The 27,232-nt window shown below is 43.3% G+C and overlaps 1 long non-coding RNA gene across 1 annotated transcript; it reads right to left on the bottom strand.

Annotated features, from left to right (window-relative positions):
* Positions 1 to 270: 270 nt before the first annotated feature.
* Positions 271 to 18,859, bottom strand: LOC140716679 (uncharacterized). Its single transcript, XR_012096344.1, has 3 exons — positions 18,703 to 18,859; positions 6,202 to 6,312; positions 271 to 781 (listed from the first exon to the last, which is right to left on the bottom strand). It is a non-coding gene; the product is annotated as an uncharacterized lncRNA (long non-coding RNA).
* Between the last annotated feature and the right edge of the window lie 8,373 nt (positions 18,860 to 27,232).

The raw sequence follows: 27,232 nt of genomic DNA, 5'->3' as shown, positions 1-27,232 counted from the left end.
GGAAATAGTCAGCCCGCAGCTCAAGAGAGGGAATGGGTGATGGTCAGATGTGAAAAGAAAGATTCCTGGCTACAAGGTATTTCCATAGGTACATTTAATGTCAGAGAAATGCGTACAATATAATCCTGAAATTCTTTTTCTTCGCAAACATCCATGAAAACAGAGGAGTTCCCCAAAGAATGAATGACAGTTAAATGTTAGAACCCCAAAGCCCCCCCAGCTCCCCCCTCCCACGCACAAGTCCCCTCCCCCACCAGCTAAAAAGCAACAGCACCCTCCACTAAGAAGTCAAGCATGCAGCAATGCATCAATAAAGACACAAACTTGCAATACACCAAAAACTACTCGTTCACCCGGTAATTTGACATACCACAGGCTTGCTTTCTCTCCCTAATAAAGGGAAAAAAAGGTGTCCCCATTTCACAACGAGAGGGGGACATAACAAACAACTCACTGATTTACGATGTTAAAAGTCTGCGCTTTTCCCAAGCTCTGACCCAGAGTCACCCAGGGCTCAGGTCTCTGGACACACAACCCCTGGCAGCTAACCCACTGCTCCCGATGTTTCGTGTTCTCCCGCGATGCCTCAGTCGGGGGCACCAGACTGGAATCAGCCCGTCTCCAGATCTACAAAATCTGGAACCCCGAAGGCGCGCTCGCCATCCAGGCCGCGTCCTTGGGGTATCAAAAAGCGGCCGGTCGTGAGGCCCTGAGAGTGGGTCCCATCCCCGTAAAGAACCAAAGTCAGAGTGTAAATCCAGGTCTGGGTCTTCAAAAGAACCTTGAAAAGGGAAAAAAAAGATATTAAAGATAGAAATAGAGCTGTTTCCAAAGATGCAAGCAAAGGAGTCGCTGTTTAGCGCCATCATAGCTTCGCTCTGCCCCTCCAAGGTAATCAGGAAAATTGGGATAGCCAAACAGTGGTCCTGCAGTGATCACTACACCTAGAAAGGAGTGGGTTAAGTGAGCAGGGCATCCAGCCCAGGACTCACCCGTCCCTTAGTTATGACGAGAGTTTGGCTAATATCTACAGAGTGATGAACTTCCACAAGTACCTGTACAGTCAGACATTTATGTTTCTGGAGAAACACAAACCCCAGTGGGTTACTTTTAGTGATTACAAGGGGTACTTCAGAGACACCTGTAGTGTACAGGTGGAGAATAAATTGCCTGTCAATTGGTAGCCTTCATATAGGTACTATACCAGATTGGCAGCTTTTCGATCATTGCCGAATAATTTGTTACGATGACAAGCAGTGACCCTGCTGTTTTCTGGGTGTCCAGCACAGATAGAAAGATGAGAGATTGACACCAGATTCCAGGAAAAGGCGTGAATTCAAAACCCATAATTGTGTTATCTTTGGAGATCCAGGGAATTTCCACCATGCTGCAGAACCGGTATCTGAAGCAGGCACAAAGGTTACTGAAGTTTATCCCATTTTAAGCAAGTTGGGAGCAGTTAGAGAAAAGCAGTGTTTGTTAGTCGTGTCTGAGCATGAGTAGCAGTTGGAAGACACTGAAGGAAGATAATATTAACAACCTCGCATGGATCTCACAAGGTTTAGAGGGATACAGACCAAACTTAGGCAGATAGAACTAGCTTAGCTAAGAACCTTGCTTAGTATGGTCACGATGGGACAAAGGGCTTGTTTCCATGCTGTATAACTCTGACTTTATGACTTAAATTACTCAGAGCTCCCATCAGCTCTGGGCCTTTGGTGAACCTGAATACATGTGCAGATTGCAAGTCCATTTCTGGGAAAAGTGATTATGATCACTGTAGATGCAAAAGTGGATGAAAGCAGTTTTTGTGGGAACTTCCATATAGCGTACATAAATTCTTAAGTCCAGAAATCTGAGAGCAAAAACTCCAGATTCTGTAAATTAAAACAAAAACAGAAAAATCCCTGGAATTTTCATCATGCCAGGTGACATCTGTAGAGGGAGAAATAAAAGAGGCACTGTTCTAGTTAAAAGTTATCAACTGGAATATTGACTGTGTTTCTCTCTCAACGGGTGTTGTCTCACTTGCCGACCATTTTGCACAAATCCACCTGTGACATTGCATGTCAGAGTCACCAAATGGACGGGGCACAGATTATTGGATCAGCCACTTCCTCACCTGCCACAGAAGCTCACTGGGTCAACAGGACAGGGAGAAAGAAAAGTGAAAAATATTGCAAGCACTCAGCAGGCTGAGCAGCATCTATTGGAAGAGTGACAGGCTTAATGTTTCAGGTCAAAGATCCTTCATCATATTTGAGAATGAAAGGAAAAGTGTTAGGTTTAAGAGGCAGTGGGATTGTTGAATAGGACAAAGGGATTGTCAATGACAGAGTCAGTCTAGGGTTGTAGAGGGGATAAGTTGTGCTTGAGACGAAGAAGCATAAAATGCTGTAAAATGCAGACCAAGCAAGTTGTAATAATTAATTAATCTAATTTAATTACACTGTGCTAATGCAGAGAGCAAGTTCCAATCAGTATCATGGATGGAGAATGGAAGTGGTCAGTTCTGATCCCGACAGAATATGAATTCCCTACAGTGGTGTCATTCAATGTTGAGCCAGAAAGTGCAAATCACATCAAATGTAGATGAGGTGTTGTTTTTCTTGGTTTTCCCATTTGAAAGAAAAATGTTTCCATCCATTGGTGGTGTTTAAACATTACCTGGATGGTCTAATTTGCAGGTTGATAGGTTGAACCTGGAATTTTTAAGTAGTTTTGCTGTGTATTTAACTTTCATCTGCCTTCTGGAGGGAAAGCAATGCAGTGATCCTTGTTGAGAGAAGTTTCTTTAAGAGATGTTGTGATCCCACTGTAATCAGCTCCCTCCGTGTGAGGTGCAGCGGACTGTTTCTCTTCATGCCTTACCCGGCAGAGATTGCTGGCCTTGCTACTGGGACCTTAGCAGTGTTTGTGCAGTAAGGGTTAATGGCCAGATCACGAAGCAAGCTGCTGCCATTAATAACCAGAGGCCCAAGCACGGCTGTCCTGTCTCACAGTCATGGGCTGGAGCTCTCTGCTCACAGGCAGCCAGTGTGTAAAGTGATCTGATTGCAAACAGCGGGGGAGTGTGTGAAAGGATTCTGCCCACCACTGAAAGCTAACAGTGAGCCTCCTTCTCCCCAGAGCTCGAACCCTGGGAAAAGAATGAGTGATTGTGACATATCGTGCTGGGTCGGAGCCTTGGGATAAAGTGTCACTTTGTAATGGAGGCCAGTGCTTCCAGACCTTACACCTGTTCCCACCCCATCCCCCTCCCAAAATTATTTCCAAACAGGATGCTGGCCAAATAGTTTCATCAGTTTGTCCAAAAGTATGCGTGATTAAAGCAGGGGATTATTTTGTGGGCACATTTTGCCCTGGTGCATTTCTCAAAGTGTTTCGGTGTCTTGGAGCTCTGTTATGGTAGATGACAGCTGTGTTGCTGACAGAGGCAGGCTAAGCCTACAGTTCTCCAATTGTTTTGCAACCTCCAGGGAGGAGACAGATTAGATCAGCTTGGCAGACCAAAGAATGCCTCACTAACATTCACCCTCTTCCTGATGACTGTCAATTTTCTGCTTGGAGAGAGAGTCTTCGGGTTGCTGAGATGTTTGATGTGATTAACACACCCCAAAAGGCCTCCCCATCCAATAAATAACTTAAAGATTCTTTCTTTAGATGCCTCGTTACCCGAATCAGCACCTTAAGAGATCAGAGAGATTCTCTCAGCTGCATCCTTGGAGAAGTCAGGGGATTAGGCTCCATTCCCAAAAAACATGCAGAACGAACAAGTGTTAGGGGATTTGACTGTGGTGTGCCCCTGAACCAAGCATGCTGTCCTGGGAATGGGCCCTGAGTCTGTCCTGCTCAGTGCATTGCAGCATTGGAATAAATAAATATCTCACAAGATGCTGGAGGAACTCAACGGTCAGGCGGTATCAATGAGGGCAAATGAACAGCTGAAATTTTAGATCAATCCATCAATCACCCAAAACGTTGACTGTCCACTTCCCTGTATAGATGCTGCCTGACCCACTAAGTTCCTCCAGCATCTTATGTATTCCAGCATCTGCAATTTCTTGTATCTCCAAACGAACATCTTCAAAAGGCCTGAACATTTATTGGATGATGGAAAGAATTATTCTGTAGTCAGTAATTGCATATGATCCATCTTGATATACAGTATAATGTAATTTTGTGGTAATAAGTACTGCAAGAAACTTACTGCCCAGCTCATGATTCTTGAAGTGGCTTGACACAATTGTGCTTTGCTACGTACCTTTGGAGGCTAATAAAAGTCAAGGGCATTGAAGTAAAAGGGCTAGATGTATTGAAATAAGCCATACGATATTACACAAATAACTTACATTATACCAGGGATTTTGTCACGATACTGTGCCAAGGTCTTTGGCACATGCCTAAGGGTGCCAAAGACTTTTGCACAGTAATGTAAATCTGTCATATGTATAAAAAAGGCAAGAACCCAAAAGGCAGACACTTATGGGACCCATGAAAAGCTGGCCCATTGCCAAGTGCAGCAAACTGTAAACCACAAGCCCAGTGTCAGTCATCCCAATCCCACATGACCTATCCAACGCAATCCATTAGAGGGAGATTCAGAACAACTGCCTTGCCACTTCCATATCATTGCATTGTGGGATGTTGCTGAGCAACAAACTAACTGCTGCATTTCCGGCAGCAAACAGTGGCTCAGCATCAAAAGTGGTTGAAATATAGTAAAAGGAGGATGCCATCTGAATATATATTCATCTTTCTTTCTATTCTCCCTTCTCAAAATTTCATCCATTCTCCCACTTTAGCCAAAACATGGATACAAGAGGGAGTTCAGATGCTGAAAATTTGGAGCAACATACACAAAATGCTGTCAGCAGGTCACGCAGAATCTATGGAGGGAAATGAATAGTCTAGGTTACGTGTTGAAACCCTTCTTCAGCTCCTCCAGCATTTGTGTGCATGGCCCTAATGTAGGGCTGTCAATCAGATCTGTGGGTGGAGCTCAGATCAAAGTTAGCTGACATCGTCCACAAACTACTCGGGTGTTTACCCTACACATCCTGGCACCACTCCTTCAGCTCTTATTATCTGAACAATCATTTTGTTTCTCCTTCAAACTCATGTCCAGCCTCCTCCACCAATAGCAAAGAATGTGTCCTTTGGGCCTCATGCCCTCATGTTATGATTCAGTTCAGTTCCCCTCTAGGAAAGGCAAGCTCTCACAGCCACAGGGAACTGGAGCAAGGCCCTGGACAGTCAGGCTCCTTTCGATACATGAGGCATTGACCTTAAGTGCCCTCAGCGAATCTTTGACATCCAAGCCAAGCACAATAGAGTTCTGAGCTTGGAATGTTCCATAAATATTAGAAAAATACTCAAATACTCTTAAGATATAATCAAAGTACTACTTGAAAATAATGTTTTAAATATTAAATATTCATATTTTTAAGTTAAAGCAAGACACTGAAATTTAGTATGTTTAAAATACCAGAACAATTAAATATATTATTTCAAAAATGTATTTTAATTTGTAGGTAATTAATTCTTAAAACGCAAAGAGCTTGAAACTTATTTCTCTCCCTTGGAGTTATTCCTCTTCATGGCAATGAAGGGAATTGCTAAACCTATATCACTCAGCTGCGACACAGATCCAGTGCCCGGGCTTCCATTGCAGGGAGTTGTTTCTCATTGGCTGTGCTCCACGATGTTCTGACCTCAAAGCACATTTGAAATGAGGTTATGAGAACCTGGCAAGAGGTTTGGGACCTGCACTGTTACCTGACTGAAGAGAAACAGAGCTAGCAATTTAGGTCAAAGATCTTTCATCAAACTGAAACATTGAGGCTGTTCATTGATCTGAAACGTTAACTCTGTTTCTTTTTCCACAGATACTACCTGACCTGCTGAGTGTTTCCAGCATTTTCTGTTTTTACTCAAGGAAATGACTGTTTTGAAACACTAGTTGGTTCCTTCTCAATCATCTTCTCAATTGCCAAGACTTGTCGGCTCCTATGAGGCAGCTGATTCCTTGCTTTGCCCAGAGGTTAGTAATTACAGGTCTTTCCCAGAGTGTCTCTGTTCAGCCCAATTTCAGTGAAGCCATCTTCTACTTCAAAGGGGCCATTCTATACTCAGTTCTGACTTGTGCTGTGTGGAATGGGAGAATGGGATTGTTCACCCAAAGACATAGAGGCCACTCACCTGGGTGTGGTTATCAACCAATGAGCATTGCTGTTTGTGGGAGATTGCACATGCAGTTGGTTGAAACGTTTTCTACAATGTTACCACACTCCAGTTAACATTCAGCAGAACCTGAGGAGAAAGAAGAAAGATTTCAAACTGTTGGCTGTAAAAATGAGAGACTGACAAGTCGTAAACAGGTGCACAACAGAGATATGGTCGGGGAAAGAGAAAGGAGCAAAATGCAGGCAACAGAATGGAAGGTGAGAAAAATTGGGTGACAAGTGATGGTGTGAGACAGAACGGGGTAGGGAATAAATGAAGTATGTGTCTGATAGTGGAACAAATGGGAAAAGCAGGGTCTCTCTGAAATTGCTGAATGTAGAGATAACTCTAGTGGGCTGATTACATCGAATCGAAAAATAAGTAGAATATGTTATTTTCATTGGAACATGATAGGAGGTCAAGGAGAGAAAGGTCACAGCAGAATTGGAGTGGAGAAGAAAGATGGCAAGAAGCTGGAAACTCAAGGTCGCGTTTGCAGAGAAAATATTTAGAGTGATCACCCAGTCTGCAGTACATTTGGACAGCACGCTGCAATTAATTGGCTGCAAAGTGCTTTTGACTGTTCAGAGGTCAGAATTCTGACTGCACTTGTTTATTATCTCAACCAGTAGATGGTGTTACAGGGAAATGTGTGCCAAATGTAGGGTTTGAAAAAAAAGGATGAATTGGGTGAGTATTTGAAAGGAAAATGCAAGGCAGAGTGACCAGGGAGATGTGGGCCTCATCGGGTAGAAGATTCACCTTCATAAACTGTGTCATTCTATGCCTATAAGAGATTCAGCTGTGATTAGAGGAACACCAAAGACATCAGAGCCAATTATAAGACATAAGACAGAGGCCCATCGAGCCTGCTCCGCATCTTTTGATTTATTTCTTTAATTATTTGTCTCTCTATTTATTTATTTGTCTATCACATACACATCGAAACAATGAGATGTGTTACTTGCGTTAACAACCAACTCAACCTAAGGACGTGCTAGGGGCAGCTTGCCAGTGTCAATATAGCATGCCCATAACGTTCAGCAGAGCAGCACAAGCATCAGCAACAACAAAAACAACAGAACAACAATAAAATAGCAACAGCAAGACAAGCCCTTTCCTTCCCTGCCACCCACTGACACACACAGACAGGCCTCCTACTCCAGGACAGGCCGTCTTTGGGACACCAGCCTGCAGTGGGCCCACAAGCATTGTGCCTGTGACTTCCTCAGTGGACTCACAGACTCACAGAGCCAGGGCTTCGGCCTTTGAGCAACGACTTCCGGACTTGCCGACTTCAGACTCAAATACTCGCAGACTTAATGGTGGTGGGGGGTGGGGGTGTCCATCAGCCTTCATTATCGCTGGTCATCATCCATAGCACTTTCTGGCCCAATATCTATCCACAGGATTCGAGTACAAAACATGGAGCAGAGGCTTAGGTCTAACTTAAATTCTAATTCCCTCCCATACCTGTCCTTGAACCCTAATCTGACCCGTACATCCCCTCTTTGATCCCAAAACCATCCTTATGAACCTAAAAAACAACAGCAGTATTGTGCAAAAGTCTTAGGCACATACAGATACTGTAGCTCAGGCGTTTAAGACTTTTGCTCAGTATTGTACTTGTCAACACGAATCATAGCCTCAAGATTCAGGGGAGTAGATTTCGGACGGAGATGAGGAGGAACTGCTTTTCCCCAAGGGTGGTGAATCTGTGGAATTCTCTGCCCAATGAAGCAGTGGAGGCTACCTCAGTAAATATAATTAGACAAGGTTGGATATATTTTTGCATATTAGGGAAATTAAGGGTTATGGGGAAAAGACAGGTAGGTGGAGATGACCAGATCAGCCATGATCTTATTGAATGGCGGAGCAGGCTCAACGGGCCAGATGGCCGACTCCTATTCCTATTTCTTATGTTCTTATGAGAGCGAGTTTGTAAATATGGCAGAAGCAAACGATGTTGGGAATGGCAAATGTGGAGCACTGCAGGAGAGGCGTAGGACAGATGGCAGAGAAGGAGTGCCAGGGGCAGGGGTGGTGAGGGTGCAGTCACACGCAACCCTGACACACCAGGCAAGGTCATTTGATTCCAAACAATTTGTTTATTGATCATTACAGAACGTCTCTCTGGTGCTTCCCGCTCCCTCTCCTCTCCCTTCCCCTTTTCCCAACCATGATTCCCCTCTCCATGGCCCCTTCCCACTCTCAGTCCACAATAGAGACCCATATCAGAATCAGGTTTATCATCACTCACATACGTCATGAAATGTGTGTTTTTTTACGGCAGCAGTACACTGCAATACATGAAGCGGAAAGAAATGAATCTGTGGGTTATATATGGTGACATATATGTACTTTGATAATAAATTTACTTTGAACTTTGGAAAGTCTTAGGCACCCTAGCTATATATACTAGTCTAAGACTTTTGCACAGGCCTGTAAGTCTGAGCCACGACCCTTACAGAGACTGCAGCCCAGTGCCAACTTGACCAAACATTCAGCTCATCAGGTCCTTGCCAGGTGCAATGAAAGATTGACCTGCATCGGCATCTCGGGCACATAGCATTACAGACACAAGAAAAACGTAACTTAAACATAAATTATGCAAATTACATGAGAAAGAACACAATTAGAACAAAGAAAACAGTTTGTTGTACAGCAAAGTGATCAAAGTGCTCGTAGTGCTGGTAAATTGTAGGGATTAGGGTACTGCCAGTTGGTTCAAGGACCAAATGGTTGAAGGGAAAATAACTGTCCTTGTCCCTGGTAGTGTGGGACTTCAGGCTTTTGTACCTCCTGCTTGATGGTAGCTGCGAGAAAATGGTATGGACTGGATGGTGGGAATCTTTGATGATGGATGTTCCCTTCTTGAGGCAGCTTCTACTGGAGATAATTAGTAGATAGTGGTGGGAAAGCTGATTCCACTGCTGTCTGTGTTTTTGAATTTCCGAACCAGACCATGATGAAACCACAGTACATCTGCAGAATGTTGTTGAAGTATTTGGTGATAAGCTGAACTTCCTTAGCCCTCTAAGAAAGTAAAGATGCTGGCATTCCTTTCTTGTGATTGCATCTATATGCTGGGCCAAGAACAGGATATCTAATATGTTAACATCCAGTAAGCTGTATTGAATCGAGCTGGAATAGCATTTGTGGTGAGCTGGAAGCTGGAGTGTAGGAGCATGTGGAAAATCCTTGCCCTTGTGTTTTGCAATGTGATATTATACACATTACAGTCTGTTGGAGATAGGCATTGATAGGAGGAGGGGACATCAGAAGGTGTCAGTCTTTAACTAGTCATCCTGCTGAGACGCTAAGATTCGGGGACCTGAGGGGAAATGAAGCAAACAAAAGGGGAATGTCCTTCTGCAGTGCGATGACCTTCAAATGAAAGTTGTTTTCACCTTTGAAAATCAAATAAACTGCAGAAGCTGGAAAATGTAAGGAAAGCAGAACGTACTGAAAATTCTCAGCAGGTCAGGTAGCATCTGTGAAGAGAGAAACAGAGGCAACGTCTCATGCCAGACGTGGACTCCTTTCACATTTATTTACTCCCAATAACTGTTGGCTTTCATTTTCCGTGAAAAGACATCAGTCCTCATAGGACTTGTGCAGAATCTTAGCAAACTTTCTAAATGGACATACGGAGGTAGGTGGATCTGGTGAAAGGATGGGGCAGCTCCATACAGACTGAAAAGTCTCTGTGCACGCCATCATTTTAAGCCAATAAAGCACAACATGAAGGCATTAGGAGGAAGAGTTTTCTGTTCCTGTTGTAATTGTATTCTCTGTGCAGGGGTAAGGGAAAGCAGGCTGTTTGAGAAAGTTGTGTTTGTTGAAAATTTTCTAAACTCAGAAGTGAGACTATGAGAACACTGCCCAATGAGGGTCATAGACACAGAAGATATTGAAGATAGATGGAAACCTTTCCTCACAGCAGAGCTGTCTGAAACTAAAGGCATCAAGTCAAATATAATGAATAAGGTACAAGTATGATGAATGAGATGCAACAGGTCATACAGCATGCTAACATAACTTACACATAAAATATACATGTATTATATAAGACTGAAGAAAAATAAGCCAATAAAGAACAAGAGATTAATGAAAAAAACACAATCAGAAACAAGTCCATGGTAGTCCAAGCGGTGGCTTAGGCTTATGTTGAACGGTAAGCGGTTCCAAAAGGATCTGAGATCTTCTTTTCACCCAGAAGGTGGTTGAAAACTAGAATGTACTGCTTGAGGGATTCTGGAGTGTGATTCTGTCTGCACTTCCCAGTGCCTTTGGGAAAACAGACAACATAATCAAGGACCCTCTCCCACCCCAGTCATTCCCCCTTCTCCCCTTTACCATTGAGCAGAAGATATAAAAGCATAAAGCACATGTTTCTATGTGTATCTGCATGCCCAACAGGTCAACAGCAGACACAAACTCACCGGCTCTCCACTCGGCCTGGGACCACCTAGACAATAGCAGTGTCTATTTCATGCTGCTGTCCATACTTACAGCTTGGTGTTCAACACCATCGTCCCTTCCGTACTAGTCAACAAGCTTCAAAGCCTAGGCTTCTGTATCTCCCTCTGCAAGTGGATCCTTGACTTCCTCATCGGGAGAACACGATCAGTGTGGATCAACAATAATATCTCTTCCTCGCTGACAATCAACACAGATAGGCGTCAGGGATATGTGCTTGGGCCACTGCTCTACTCTCTACACTCATGACTGTGTGGCTAGACACAGCTCAAATGCCATCTATAAATTCGCCATTGAGACAACTATTGTCAGCAGAATCTATATATTTATTTATTTATTGTGGTAACCTATAGTGATTTTTATGTCTTGTACTGCTGCCACAAAATAACACATTTCATGATGGTTTAAGCTTCATGAGCACAATGGTATTTGTTTATTGTTGTCACATGTACTAAGATGTAGTGAAAAGCTTCAGTTTCACGTGCAATCCACACAGATCATTCCACACATTAGCACATTGAGGCAGTAAAAAGGAAAGCAGAATGCGGAATGTAATGTGATAGTTACAGTGAAAGTGTTTATATAGGGATTTGCATGCTCCACTGCACTTGAGGTTCTAACTTCCACTCCATTGAGAGGTCATGGGCCTAGGATTCCTGGGAGTCGGATTATTGCATTTCATCAAGAGGTCTTTCTCTGTACACTTGGTGATTTCTTCCTGTGACAGAGCTTGGAACAGCGTGTCTGATATCAGGACTACAAACTATCTGGACTGAGTGAGCCTGAGGCTTTCATGCTGAAGATATTTGTCTGAGAGAGGACACTCTGTGTGTATCATCTGTAGCTAGTGGGTGGGACCGGATGAGATCCTACTTTCCAGAGATAAACAGTGGAAGGAACGTGTTTCACTGAATTCAGTGACACCTTAGCACTCCTATCAACCCTGGGCACTTGCATCTCTCAGGGGAAGCCTGGAGTCACACAACTCTCAACCCAACCCCGACTCGCTGCTGCTCATGTTGAGAAGTGAGCATCCTCAACTGCTATTGTGCAAGGAACCCATTTTCCATTTAAGCACAGGGGTAGCACTCTTTGCTTCTCTCTCCCTTTCCCACTTCACTGTCTCCCCATTGCTCTCTTCCATTGTTTGACTCCCATTCTTTCTCCTCTCCCTATAACTCTCCATTCCTACCCCTCCTTCCTTGCCACCACTTCCTCAGTAGTTAGTTTGTGAAGTGGTCATCGAAACCTTTGCTGAAAATTGCCTGGGCTTTGCCAAATTTGTTAGTTCAGCACAGTTTTCCCTCAGTAGGTCAAGGCTGATTCTCTGAATAATTTTACCTTTATAAATGCTGCTTCTTTCAATGAATTCCAATTATTTGTCAACTGCCCAAGTTGCTAACCAGTCTAGATTGTTCACTCCTCCTTTCTCAAGTAATTGTACAACATGACCAGTCCCTCAACCTTCGGGTACTATTCCATCAGATACAGCTGCAGTATACTGTAGCTGCCCAACTATCTTCAATGTCCTACCTTGCTTCCTTTAATAGCTTGGTATCTAGTTAATCTGAGCCTGGGAACTCATCTCCTTTCAATGATAGTAAACCCCTTAATGCTACTGTAACTATGTTTATCTCATCCAATATTTCACATTCATCTGCCTTAATTATAATATAGACATTGTCTACTTCTTTTATAAAAGTGTTCAGAAAGTTCGTGTTAAAAGCCCTATCCACACTCTCTGCCTCACGTAAAAGTTTCCTCACAGATATTACTTCCACCTGCTCAACTAAATCTAAGCCCAGAATTTCCTCTGCTTTTGTTACCTAAAATATTCTTCTGCTTGTAGTTTAGAAATGCTATTCCCTTGTTACCTTTCATGTTGTTTATGTCCCATGGGTAAAGCCCTCAACACCATTGAGCACATCTGCACAGAGCACTGTCGCTGGAGAGCAGCACCCACCATCAGCGATCCCCATCATCCGGGCCACGCTCCCTTCTCACTGCTGTTATCAGGAAGAAGGTACAGGAGTCTCAGGACCCACACCACCTGGTTCAGGAGCAGTTACCACCCTTCAACCATCAAGTTCTCGAACCAAAAGGGATAACTTCACTCAACTTCACTCGTCCCATCTCTGAACTGTTCCCACAACCTATGGATTCAATTTCAAGGACTTTTCACCTCATGTTCTCAATACCTATTGCTTGTTTATTTATTAATATTATTTCATTTGCTCAGGTTGTTGTCTTTTGCACATTAGACGCTTGTCTGTCCTGTTGGGTGCGGTCTTTCACTGATTCTATTGTGTTTCTTGGACTTACTAAGTCCGCAAGTAATCAAATTTCAGGGTTGTATATGTACTTTGATAATAAAGTTACATTGAACTTTGATCCTCCGGACCAAGGTGCACAACACAGTACATATAACTCACACACAACACATGAAATAATATTACCACAAGCAAATTAACAAAATATAAAGTGCATTTATGACACAAGTTAAAAAGTAAATGGAATAACACCACTGATGCTTCATAAATGGTGAAACCTAGGTGGTGGCAGGGAGCTCAGTAGCCTTACGGCCTTGGGGAAGAAGCCGTTTGTCATCCTAACAGTCCTTGTCCTGAAGCTATAGCACCTCCTGCCTGATGGTAGAGGGTCAAAGAGATTGTTGGACTGATGGGAGAGATCATTGGCAATATCTTGGATGGGTGGAAGAGAGATCCAATCACCCTTCAGTGTACTCCCGAATGGCATGGTGCATTTTCCTGTCACCAAACAATGTTCACCCACAGAAGTTTTCTGTAACTTAGGGCAATCAACAGACTAAACCTGACTTGTCACTTCATAACAGATTGCTGAGCTCCCATCTGTCTGTATCAGACGGAGAACCTTGAATGGAGGTATTATTTACTAATCCATCCATATCAAAAGAAAATAAAAGACGAATAAACTGAGAATTTGGCACTGGGTACATCTTGTCAAGCCTTCCTGAATAATATGCTACCAGTGCCAATAGTTTATGGCAAGAGGTTTTGATCTTCTCATTGTTCAAGCCAAGCAAATTCTTGCACTGATTTTTTAAAAGCATTTTTTAATCCTGGATATGGGTGCTATTAGCAAGGCCACCAATGACTGCAGATCCCTAATTGTCCTTGAATCAAAGGAATGCCCAAATTGGTGTTAAGCAGGGAGCAACAGAATTCTGACCCAGAGGTAATGAAAGCATGATGGTATTATTCCAGCTCAGAAGAGTTTGTGACTTGGAGGGGATCTTAAGGAGCTGGTGACTTCATGTGCTGCCTTTGTCGAGATGTGCTGTTCGAGGAGCCTTTGGTGAGTTGCTCCACAGTATACTGCAGATGGTACATAGTGAGGCCACAGTTGTGGCCACACTGACTCACATTGTTGAGGAGGGAGTAAATGAGTGACAAATGGAATTTCAATTAAATGTGCTCCATTTTCCAAGATGTGCTAAAATGTTTGTGTTCTGTTGGACTAACATTTATCGAGATAAATTAAATTAGATTCAACTTTATTGTCATTGTGCCGAGTACAGATACAAAGCCAAATGAAATACAGTTGGCATCTAACCAGAAATGCAAAGAATACTACTATTTACAAAATAACTGTGAATAAAAAGTAAGTGCTACAGCACACAAATATAAAAGTACTGAGAAAGTACAATATGGTTGGATTCAATGGAGAGCATTCAAACCCATTCATGATTTTCATCTTGTATACAGCCATAAATCATTGGAGGCGAGAAGAGATGAGTTGATTACTGCAGGATACTTCACCTCTAACCTGCTTTTGTAGCTGGAGTTTTGGTGTGCTTTGTCCAAGTGCAATTCTGATTTCAGGATGTTCTTGGCAATTGCTCTGAGTGTCAAAATGCTCTAGAATGGGGTTTCCCAATGTAGGGTGCATAGATCCTTTGGCTAATGGCATAGAAAAGGTTGGGAACCCCTGCTCTAGAATCATACTTGTTGCAGGTCGTTGTCTGGAAATTTTGTTGCAAAAATATGACTTCCTAGTTTCTGTCCTGGGCCGAAGTGTTATCAGGTCTTGCTTCACTGTCTGCAGAGCTGTGAATGGAACTAAACGCAATGCAAGCATTAGCAAACAGAGTCACTCCTGACCTGGCGGGGAAGCTCTTGAACTGGGTGTCTTTGGTGTCTCCCTAGAACAGTTTCTGGCTGGGAATTAAATACAGTCATTCTCACTTCACCCCTGAAGTATAGCTCTTCTGTTATGAGGTCAGAAGCTGAGCAGTCCCATTGAAACAAAAAGTGGGAGATTACTGGAGAATATCACCTGATGAGAACACCATCCATCACTTTAGTTTACAATGGAGAAGCAGTTTCCTAGATTTGATCAAAACACACAAAATGCTGGTGGAGCTCAGTAAGTCAGGCAGTGTCTATGGAGGGAAATAAAGAGTTGTTGTTATGGGCCAAGACCCTCCCCCCAAAACACTGACTCTTTATTCCCCTCCATAGATGCTGCCTGACCTACTTAGTTCCTCCAACATTGTGTGTGTGTGTTGCTTCAGATTTCCAGCACTCTTGTGCTGGTTACCAGATTTGATTTTTTTTTGTTTCCTTTTGAACAGGACACTCTGGGCAATTTTTCCCCAAGTGTTTAAATGAATTCATCTCCCTCACACTTTGAGACTCAAAGCTCATTTTGTAGCATGTTTAATGTGATAAAATATCATTCTTACGGCCTTAAATGAGTACAAATTCACCAGTAGTTGGCAACAGATCTACCTTTGATCGCATATCAATTACTTTGTCTTTCACCAAAGCCTAATAACTGGAGCTCTGACTGAATCCTAGTTCCTTCACAAGCTCTAATCCCCAGTCATAAAGTCATAACTTTACTGTAGGAACACAGGCCCTTTGGCCCATCAAGTCCATCATTAATTACACTAATCCTACACATAATCTTCCTTTATTCCGCCCACATCCCATCGGCCTGCTCCAACCTAAAACCGTGAGGCAATTCACAGCAACCTGTTAACCCACCACCCCTGTATGTTTTTGGGATGTGCGAGGCAATGAGAATACCTGGAGGAAACCTACACAGTCACAGGAGGAATGTGGAAACACCACAAAGACAGCACCGGAGGTGAGGATTGAACTGGGATCGCTCGAGTTGTGAGGCAGCAAACAGTCCCCAGACACCAGCTGTTAGCTTTCATATTCAAGCAGTCTCATAATTCCGCCCAGCCCTGCAGAACTTGGAGACGAACCTCAGGAATTGTCCTGTTGAATTAGCCACTGAGAACTGTATCCCATTAGTTCCTCCGCTGCTTCCAGTTTGTGAGACAGCTGAAGTATGTGGCTTCACCTTTTTCTGTTCTGGGATAATCTCCCCTTTCCTGCTGCAGTGTGCCTGGCTGAGTGCCTCCAGTGCTCCAATGATACGACTGAGGTTTAACTTCCCAATCTCTCTCTCTCTCTCTCTTGCACACACACAACACCCCCCCCCCCACACACAGAATCACATGAACTCAAATACCACACACATGCACGCACACACAAATACACATACATTCAAAAAGTTCACAGTTCAAAGCACATTTGTTATCAGAGTATATATGTCATTTTCTTGCAGGCATTCATAGTAAGAACAAGAAACGCAATAGGACCAATGAAAGACTGCACCCAACAGGATGGACAGAACCAATGTGCAAGAGACAATACACAGTAGAAATAGAAATAGAAAGAAAGAAAATAAATAAATAAACAAACAAACAAACAAGCAAACAATAAATACCAAGAACATGAGATGAAGAGTCCTTGAAAATGGGTCCATAGGTTGTGGGAACATTTCAGTGATGGGGTTATTGAAGTTGAGTCAAGTTATTGCCTCTGGTTCAGGAGCTTGATTGTTGAGGGGTAATAACTATTCCTGAACCTGGTTGTGTGGGTCCTGAGGCTCCTGTAGCTTCTTCCTGTATGACAGCAGCAAGAAGAGAGCATGATCTGGGTGGTGGGGTTCCCTGATGATAGATGATGCTTTCCTGCAACAGTGCTCCACCTAAATGTGCTCAATGGTGGGGAGGGCTTTACCCGTGATGGACTGGGCCATATCCACTTTGTAGGATTTTCCGTTCAAGGGCTTTCATGTTTCCTTACCAGGCCATGATGCAGCCAGTCAATATACGAGGGGTGATTGATAAGTTCATGGCCTAAGGTAGAAGGAGTCAATTTTAGAAAACCTAGCACGTTTATTTTCCAACATAGTCCCCTCCTACATGTACACACTTAGTCCAGCGGTCGTGGAGCATACGGATCCCTTCTTTGTAGAAGTGGTCCACTGCAGGGGTGATTGATAAGTCTGTGGCCTAAGGTAGAAGGAGATGAGTTATTAACTTCAAACTTTCTGCATAACCACTCAAAGAGTTGAACTGCATGTGCATGTAATGAGAGTGTCTTGGACCTCCAGGTGGTTCACAGTGGGGGATTGATAAGTTCATCGCCTAAGGTGGAAGGAGATGAGTTATTCAGCTCTCGTTACATGTGCATGCAGTTCAACTCTTTGAGTGAAAATGCAGAAAGTTTGAAGTTAATAACTCATCTCCTTCCACCTTGGGCCACAAACTTATCAATCACCTCACGCTGTGGACCACTTCTAGAGGTCCAAGACACCGACTTCTACAAAGAAGGGATCCGTATGCTCCACGACCACTGGACTAAGTGTGTAAATGTAGGAAAAATAAATGTGCTAGGTTTTCTAAAATTGACTCCTTCTACCCTAGGCCACGAACCCATCAATCACCCCTCATACTCTCCACCACACATCTATAGAAGTTTGTCAAAGTTTTCAATGTTATGTCAAATCTTTGCAAACTGCTAAGAAAGTAGAGGCACGGAAAGTGTTACACAGAACACGCTCTGCAAATAACACACACAGCACTCCCCCCCGCACACACACACGTGCACCACACATGCACACATTCACACATACACACCATTCACACGTGCAAACAAGCATGCACTTGTAATCACACTCAGACACACATATATACATACACGACACAAGGATACACACATGTACACAGACACATAGCGCACCACATACATAGCACACAAACACCACTCTTCAAAGTGGTTCTGACACATGGCTGTGTTTTATTAGTAAGTCACCAACTGATTATACCAGTTAACAAGGTAAAGTAAGAAGCAACTCCAGTGCCTTTGGGATTATTTACAACCAGGCCCCAACATCCTCCACTTATGGCCCAATAAACAAGGCCTGTTTTCAATCTGTGAATGAAAGGCTTTTGCATAAATTGACTGGAAGCCACAGATGATTAAATCGGGCTGTATGTCTGAGCTCCTGATGATACTAGCACATAATGACATTGGACACTCAAATAATGAGCCATTTACCAAAACCAGAAGAGTTTTTCCAGATGGCTCATTGAGCTGATGTGAATCTGGCTAAAAATTCCACTGAATGATACCTTGATTATCAGCTTGAAAAATCCGGATAACATTCCAGGAGCTGCTGGCAATATTCAGTCACATTAATGGTAATGTCTCTCTCCACTCTTCTACATAGCAAGTGATTTTAGAACATGTGGTTCATGTTAGGGAGTTTTGCCTCCAATAATCAGTCTTCATTCACCACTTCAACACCCTCTGCTTTCTTGGCACTTCTCTCCTCTGTTCCCCATCCCTTTGCACCCCACCTCAGCGCTCAATCCGCCACTCCTCTCAGTCAGTCTGGTGTTGAGGCACTTTTTAAAATCACTGTGGCCTTTGTGCTGAGGTTGGTGCATTAAGCCCTTAGCAGCTGCGATCAGTTAAAAAATAATCAGCGTCTCCACTCTGCCTTTCACATTCTTGGAACGGTCAAAGTGTAACAGTGCCAGAACTGTGGCAGCAAAATTAGATAACTGCAATCACACAACCAAGCATTTTGGCATTGTTTACTGAGGAAAAAATAGCAGAGATAATTTCTCCACTTTTCTTTTCTTACCAGCAGAAGCATTTATAGCTACCTCGGGCGACAGTAAAATCTCCCCTCGAAGACTGGCACGCACATGATTGGGTGATGATGTAGGGAGGATGAACCTTCAGTTTTGATTCAGGGTCACTGTGCCTCCACTGTGCAAGAACTCAGGGCTGGGATCTCTTCAGTTAACATGAGTTAGTTTTGTTAGTCACAGAGTGATCCACGGAGACAACTCTCCACCCTATGTTTTGCCTGAGAAGTGCTTTTCTGTGAATGGGTTCATTGCTGAGTTTAAATTCCATTCAAAGACTAAGTCTCTTTTTCCACTCACGCTAATTAGAGCACTGTACATAAACATTAAAAGAAAAATCTGATGAAGAGTTCCAGACCTTAAACTTAAACACAAGAGATTCTACAGATGCTGGAAATCCAGAGCAATACACACAAAATGCTGGAGAAACTCAGCAGGACAGAAAGCATTGACAGAAAGGAACAAAGAGCTGAGATTTTGGGCCAAGATCCTGATGAAGGGTCTCCGCCCAAAGCATTAACTTTTTAATTCCTTTTCACAAATGCAGTCTGAACTGCTGAGTTCCTCCAGCATTTTGTCTGAGCTACTCCAGACCTTAATCATTACCAGTTTCTCTTTCTACACATGCTGCCTGACCAGCTGAGTGATTTCAACATTTTGTTTTTATTTGTCAGTCACTGGCTCAGCAACACTTCCTTTAAACATCTAGACCTAATTATCTCTCTCCTTAATTAATTTCAAAAGCTTCTTCCATAGCTTCTTTGGGTATAGCAATCCAAACAAAATCTCTTCTACATCCATGTAGAAGTCCAGGCACAAAATATCAATAGATTTAAGATTCAAGGTTGTTTAATATGATTCAATAGTACACATATGTAAAGGAGAATGAAAACTTGCTTTCTCCAGATCCAATGGAGCGTAAAAAAACAATAAGCTTAAAGAATACAATAAAAAAAAAGCATAGTGGTTAGCACAATACTTTACAGTTCCAACGACCCGGGTTCAATTCCTGCAGCTGCCTGTAAGGAGTTTGTACATTCTCCCCACAACCGCATGGGTTTCCTCCCGGTTTTCTGGTTTCCTCCCACAGTCTAAAGACATACCGGTTGGTAGGTTAATTGGTCATTGTAAATTGTCCCATGATTAGGCTAGGGTTAAATTTGGGGTTACTAGGTGGCGCAGCTCAAGAGGCTGGAAGGCTGTATCTCAATTTTTTTAAATTAATTTAAAAAAGCACAATAAATATAATTATAAAAACAATCCTATAAAGCACAATTCACAAATAACTGTTTGAGTGTGGTCATATACACATAAAATTACCTTGTGTACATAAAGTGACAATAGGTGCAGGAATATCTGTGAATAAGATGATTCTGACAGGAACCAGTAAAGTGACAGAATGACTCTTGTCAAGAGGAACTCTTCTAGGTAGCAAAATTATATTGTTGTGGTGATTTTGAATAAAAGATCTCACTTTGGCCAGAACACTGATTTGATTAGGCTGAAAGTCGGTTCTGAATTCCAAGTGCACTGATCTTAATGCCCCATCAGCAATGGGAATACTTCGAAACCTTTTAAGGTTGCTTTTCACGTGACCAAAGTTGGGATTATAAATCCCAAAAGTCCATACAAAGCTACCCATCTCATCAATTTTTCACAACTTTCTGGTATACCCTGATACTTACATCAATTAACTCAAATAAACTTCATTTGGTTTCAAACTAAGTGACAATTTACTTTTGTCTATGAAATAAAACCATAAGACATAAGAGTAGATTTAGGCCATTCGGCCCATTTAGTCTGCTCCGCCATTCCATCATGGCTGATTTATAAACGCAAACACGAGGAAATCTGCGTTGCTGGAAATTCAAGCAACACACACAAAATGCTGGTGGAACAGAGTCTTAGCCCAAAACGTCGACTGTACTTCTTCCTATAGATGTTGCCTGGCCTACTGCATTCCACTAGCATTTTGTGTGTGTTGGCTGATTTATTAACCCTCTTAACCCCATTCTCCTGCCTTCTTGGCAAAACCTTTAACACCCTGACTAACAAAGAACCTATCAACCTCTGCTTTAAATATACTCAATGACTTGGCTCCCACAGCTGTCCACGGCAATGAATTCCATAGGTTCATCACCCTCTGGATAAAGAAATTCCTCCTCATCTCTGTTCTAAATGGAGATCCCTCTATTCTGAGGCCATGCCCTCTATTCCTAGACTCACCCACCATAGGAAATATCCTCTCCACATCAACTCTGTCTAGGCCTTTCAATATTCAATAGGTTTCAATGAGATCCCTCCTTTTTCCTCTATACTTCAGTATGTACAGGCCCAGAGCCAAAAAACACTCCTCATACATTAACCCTTTCATTCATGGCATCATCCTCATGAGCCTCCTCTGGAGCCTCTCCAATGCCAGCACATCTTTTCTTAGATAAGAGGCCCAAAACTGCTCACAATACTCCGTGTGTTCTGACCAATGCCTTTATAAAGCCTCAGCATCACATTCTTGCTTTTGTATTCTAGTCCTCTTGGAATGAATAAGATTGCATTTGCTTTCCTTACCACCAACTCAACCGTCAAATTAACCTTTAGTGAATCCTACACAAGGTCTTCGGAGACCCTTTGCACCTCTGATTTTTGAATTTTCTCCCCATTTAGAAAATAGTCTATGCCTTTATCCTTTCTACCAAAGTGCATGGCCATACACTTCCCTACACGATATTACAGCTGCCACTTCTTTGCCCATTCTCCCAATCTGTCCTAGTCATTCTACAGACTCCCTGATTCTTCAACACTACCTGTCATTCCATCTATCTTTATGCCATCTGCAAACTTGGCCACAAAGTTATCAATCCCATCATTCAAATCATTGACATATAACGTGAAATGAAGCAGTCCCATTATTGACGCCTGTGGCTCATCACTAGTTACTGGCAGCCAACCAGAATAAGCCCCTTTTATACCTGCTCTTTACCTCCAGCCAGCCAGCCAATCTTCTATCCACGTTTGTATCTTTCCTGGAATATCATGGGCTATTACCTTGTTTAACAGCCTCACGAGTGATACCTTGGCAAAGGCCACTGAAGTCAGGCTAACTGGCCTATAATTTCTTTGCTTCTGCCTCTCTCCCTTCTTAAATCCCACAAGTGTCTTGACTGCCACAACTTCTAGTCTGTGCATATATCTAAGTTGATTGTTTCCTGATTGGTCGGGGCATCGAAGGATATGGCGAGAAGGCAGGTGTATGGGGTTGAGTGGGATCCAGAAGCAGCCATGATAGAATGACAGAGCAGACTCGATGGACCGAATGGCCAATTCTGCTCCTATGTCTTATGATCTTATGCCCCTATCTCTGTCTTACTTTTACAGCTTACATTTACTCCACAATATCAATTTGGCTTTCTTCACTGACCATTTTTTTGTGCAAACCTGATGTCACCCTAGCTAACATCTGAGTCCCATCTAATCAGTAATTATTGGGGGGCCAGGTGAGATCAGAGTAGCCACTAATCAGAGAAGATTTCAATATGGAAGTCCCAAATTGTGGACCTCAGCCTGAGGGTCCCAATCTGACTGGATCCTTAACTGAGATTCCTAGCATGACAGGGTCCCAAACAGAAGGGCTGAACCCCAAATGCATGCTGAATTCCAACCTCATAGACAATTCTGCAACCCCACACTCAAAGGGACACAGGTCAGAGCCAAGAATGTTAAATCTGGATGTGTAAGGCCTATGGGTTTCATATATGAATATATTTCACTAAGCAAGTTCCTCATATTGATGCTGAACCATCATTTGAGAAGATCACTACCAAAGTTTCTCTGCTACCGGGATTAAGTTAGAGTATTGGTTACTTGAGTCATTGGTTATGTGGTTCAACCCAGAGTTGCTCAGTGTGGACTGACTTCCACAGACCAGCTCCAGTTTCAGCTCTGTATTGCGATAGTTAATTCCAGTTGTGGAAGAGTTCTATTTCAACTCATACCATTTGACCAGATAAAAGGAGATCGGCCTGGGCTACATCAGGATGGCCACTGTATAATGATGTTCTTCAGTGTGTGGCCAACTCATTGTTGAATCTCAAGGTAGTCTGTTCAAATGCCATTCCTGAGGCGTGAACAGGGAGTCAAAGCTAACACCAAGAACGTCTTCAATGTCTGTCTTTTGATATTTGCTCTTAGGTGGAGCCGCAAGATTTTATGGCACAATTTCAAGGGACTTCTTAATAGACATCTGAACAATAGTCATCGTTCAATCACATCAATAGACAGACAGGACACAAAATAGATTGCAGGTGCTGGAGTCTGGAGCAAGAAGTAAACTGCTGGAGGAATGCAGTGGGCCAGGCAGCATCTCTGGAGACAGAGGTGACTATTTCCCACACCCCAGACTCAACACCACCCTCTACCCTTCTCTGTCCCCTTTCTCCTCTGAAGACCCCTTCCTACCACCACCCCCTCTTCTATTACCCATCCTATCCCCTTTCTCCCATTACCCCCTGTGGACCCCACACCTCATCCAAGCATCAATAAACAGATGACCTGGTAATCAAAGCGATACTCTTTATGGGATCTTGCTATGCACATCAGCCATTACATCTTCTACAAGGGTGACTGCACTAGAAACACACACAAAATGGTGGAGGAACTCAGCAGGCCAGGCAGCATCTGTGGAGAAGAAACCATGTGGACGTTTCAAGCCAAGACACTTCATCAGGAATGGAGAAAAAAGATGAGGAGTCAGATTAAGAAGGTGGGGGGAGGGGAGGAAGAAGTGCAAGGTGGTAGGTAGGTGAAAAAGGGAGGGGAAGGAGATAAAGGGCTGGAGAAGGGGGAATCTGATTACAGAGGACATTAGGCCATAGAAGAAAGAAAAGTGGGAGGAGGGTCAGAGGGAGGCGATGGGCAGGTAAAGAGATAAGGTGAAAGAGGGAAAAGGGAATGGAAAATGGTGAAGCGGGGGCATTACCAGAAGTTCAAGAAACTGATGTTCATACCATCAGGTTAGAGGCTACCCAGACGGAGTATAAAGTGTTGCTCCTCCAACCTAAGTGTGGCCTCATCACGACAGTAGGGGAGGCCATGGACTGGCATGCCGGAATGGGAAGTGGAATTAAACTGGGTGGTCATCAGGAGATCCTTTCTTTCTGGTAGACGGAGCGTAGGTGCTCGGCGAACTGGTCTCCCAATCTATGTCAGGTCTCACCGATATACAGGAGGCCACACTGGGAGCACTGGACACAATAGATGACTCCGACAGACTCACAGGTGAAGTGTCACCTCACCTGGAAGGACAGTTTGGGGCCCTGAATGGTAGTGCGGGAGGTGGTGTAGGGGCAGGTGGAGCACTCATTCCACTTGCAAGGGTAAGTGGCAGGAGGGAGATCGGTGGGGAGGGACAAATGGACAAGGGAGTCGCGTAAGGAGTGATCCTGTGGAAAGCAGGAGGGGGGGGAGGGGAACAGGTGTTTGGTGGTGGGATCCCATTGGAGGTGGCAGAAGTTTCGGAGAGTTATGTGCTAGACACAGAGGCTGGTAGGGTGGTAGGTGAGGACAAGAGGAACCCTATCCCTGGTGGGGTGGCAGGAGGATGGGGAGAGGGCATACATGTGCAAAATGGAAGAGATGTGGCTGAGGGCAGCGTTGATGGTGACTGCACTAGAAAGTGGTTTTGCATATCCTGAAATTAATGAAAAGTGAAATAAAAATTGAAGGTTCTCTTGACGCTGAGTGAAATGGAGCCAGCTCATCATTTGGCTTCACGCACGGGCTGCAGAGGAATAGTTCATGGGTTCGTGGACTGTACAGAAGTCTCATGACAGAGGGGAAGAAGCTGCTCCTAAAACATTGAGTTTGGATCTTTTTCGACTCCTGTACTTTCTCTCTGATGGTAGTAATGAGAAGAGTTCATGCCCCGGGTGGTGAAGGTTTTTAATGATAGATGCCAGTTTCTTAAGGCATCACTTTGGTGGGGGGGGGGGGGTCTTGTGCCCGTGATGGAGCTCGGAAGCCGCTTCTGAACATACACATTGGTACCTCCGTATCAAATGGTCATTTGATATGCTCTCAGTGGTACACAGCAGGAATATGCCACTGGACTCCTCAAGCCTGCCTCCCCATTCTATATGATCATGGCTGATATAACCAGGACTCAACTCCTCTTCTGTGCCAGCTCCAGCTAGCCCTCAATTCCATAGCCTTTCGTACCTCTGGAGTAGTTTATTCCAGAGATTCACCACATCCAGTGAGAAGAAATCCCTACATAACCCAGTTTTAAATTGTTACCCTTTACCTTGTAATTATGTCCCTCATATCCCACTTGGGACAAATCCATTACTCCAAGAAAATAACAGAAAAGTTCTCCATGTTGATTGCACTTCTGTAAGGAATCAATCTCCCCAGGATAAATGGGAGGAACAAGAATTATTTGAAATTGTATTAATCTATTTCTATCTCTAGAACTTAAATGGAGTGAGACATCAAAAGAAAGGGTTAAATCTTCATTTGGACTTTACATGTCAGAGAAAACAGGAACAGAAATCTGTTTCCAATTCAAGGGGTCACAGGCATTACATGTGCCTGTCGGGCTGTAGTTCTGGCTGTTTGATAGTACCAATCCACTGCCAAACTTCAATAGCATGACTTCACAGGGTCAAATGTTAATCAGAGCCTTGTGGGGCAGAGATTTATAGGCTCGATGGGGGAAAAAGAGGCCCACAACAATACTGGGGGCTGCAAACCTGCTGCCCCTCTCCAAACATTATTTCAACAGTAAGCATTCCTTGGCCCCTGTTTCTTTTGATCGATTTAGTTTGCAGTACTTAAAGAAGTCACTCAATTCCACCATGTAATTGTAGAAACAATAAAGCAGCGACAGGAGCAATTAAAGACGATGTTTAAATCAGAACGTATTCAGCAGAACCCCATGGAAAAAGAGTCAAAGTGTCATAGAGTTATAAAGCACAGAAACAGGCCCTTCAGCCCAACTGGTCCTTACTGACCTGTTACTTCCTGAGCTCGTTCCAAGTGCCTGCATTGTTGCATAACCCTCCAAACATTTTCTATTCCTGAACCTGTCTAAATATGTGAGTGTCATTTTTATTTGATGCAGTAAAGAGGCAAAATGGATTATTGGCTCAATGTTTAACATATTTCTGGGACCTCTCAGGGCAATAAATTTTTTTCCCCACCTTTATTGGTGGCAACCTAACTTTCACCCTCATTATGTGAGTGGGGCAGCCACAGCCCCGTCTCATGAGTGTAGACAAAAACTTGCAATTCATCTAAAAGTAAAAGAATGTTGTTGGATGTAAACTAAACTCAACCACATGAGGAGATATTAGGACATTGGACTAAAACTTAGACAGGGAGATAGGCTCAGGAAACACCTAAGAGGAGACAAAAAGAGAGAGACAAATGTAATCAGGTCAACTGAAGGTCGCCATTGGTGGAATGACCTTGGACAATTACCAGGCGCAGAGATCTCAATCGTGTCCAAGGCTGGAGATCGTTACAGAAATGAGGGGAGAGTGAGGTTATGGTGAATTGTTGAAGAAAAGATAATTGCAAGAGTTTCAGATTTTGCATTCTCAAACTGAGGGGCCAAATGATCGGTGAAAGGGTCAATAACATAGGTGCTTAGTGCATGGGATGGAAGGAGAGAGCTCCAGGACCTGACTCAGTCAGTAGGCAGAGAGCCTTGAGAAAGCAGGATAATATTTTACCACCATCCAAATTTACTGCTCGGTAACTTAACTGCATGTTCCCTTAGCAATAGTAACAGTTCAGAGAATGTGATGCAACTTTCTCATTTCTATTTACACTCCACTGCTGATTGGTGGTGCCTGTAAGAGCCCATACTATTTTACTGTTTTCAGTCTGCGACCCTATATCAGGATTGCTGCGTGGACTTAAAGCAGACGTCAATCAGAAGAATCCAACTCTCAAGCATAATCATGATGAAATTATCGATCTTTCAGTGCTGTCCTTGAAATCTCTAGGAGTCAAAGATGAATCTCCTGGTCACTACAATATGCACCTCAGTAGAAAAGTCACTGGGACACACCAGGAATGGCAAGGCAACGCAGCTGGTAGAGCAGCTGCGTCATACCTCCAGTGAGCTGGGTTCAATTCTGACCTCGTGTACGATCTGTGTGGAGTTGGTAATTTCTCCCTGTGACCGTATGGGTTTCCTCCGTATGCTGCAGTTTTCTCCCTTGTCCCCAGAATTTGCAATTTTGCAGATTAATTGATCACTACAAATTTCCCCTAATGCAAAGGGGAAGTGTTAGAGTCTGGGAAGCATTGATGGGAACATGGGGAAAATAAAATAATGCATGTTTGCTGGTTAGTGTGTGCTCACTAGGACAAAGTGATTGTTCCTGTACTCTGAAATCTCTATGTACATTATCAAGTACATACAGTGTGCTTTCATCCTCTTCAAATACTTTAGTTTATTAGTGACTAAACTATTAATTATGGAGGAAAAATAACTGAGTATCGAGAAGTTCTAGTGCA

This window comes from Hemitrygon akajei, chromosome 26, assembly GCF_048418815.1.
Source record: "Hemitrygon akajei chromosome 26, sHemAka1.3, whole genome shotgun sequence".
In the NCBI taxonomy this organism is placed as follows: domain Eukaryota; kingdom Metazoa; phylum Chordata; class Chondrichthyes; order Myliobatiformes; family Dasyatidae; genus Hemitrygon; species Hemitrygon akajei.
This window is presented reverse-complemented; position numbering and strand designations above follow the sequence as displayed.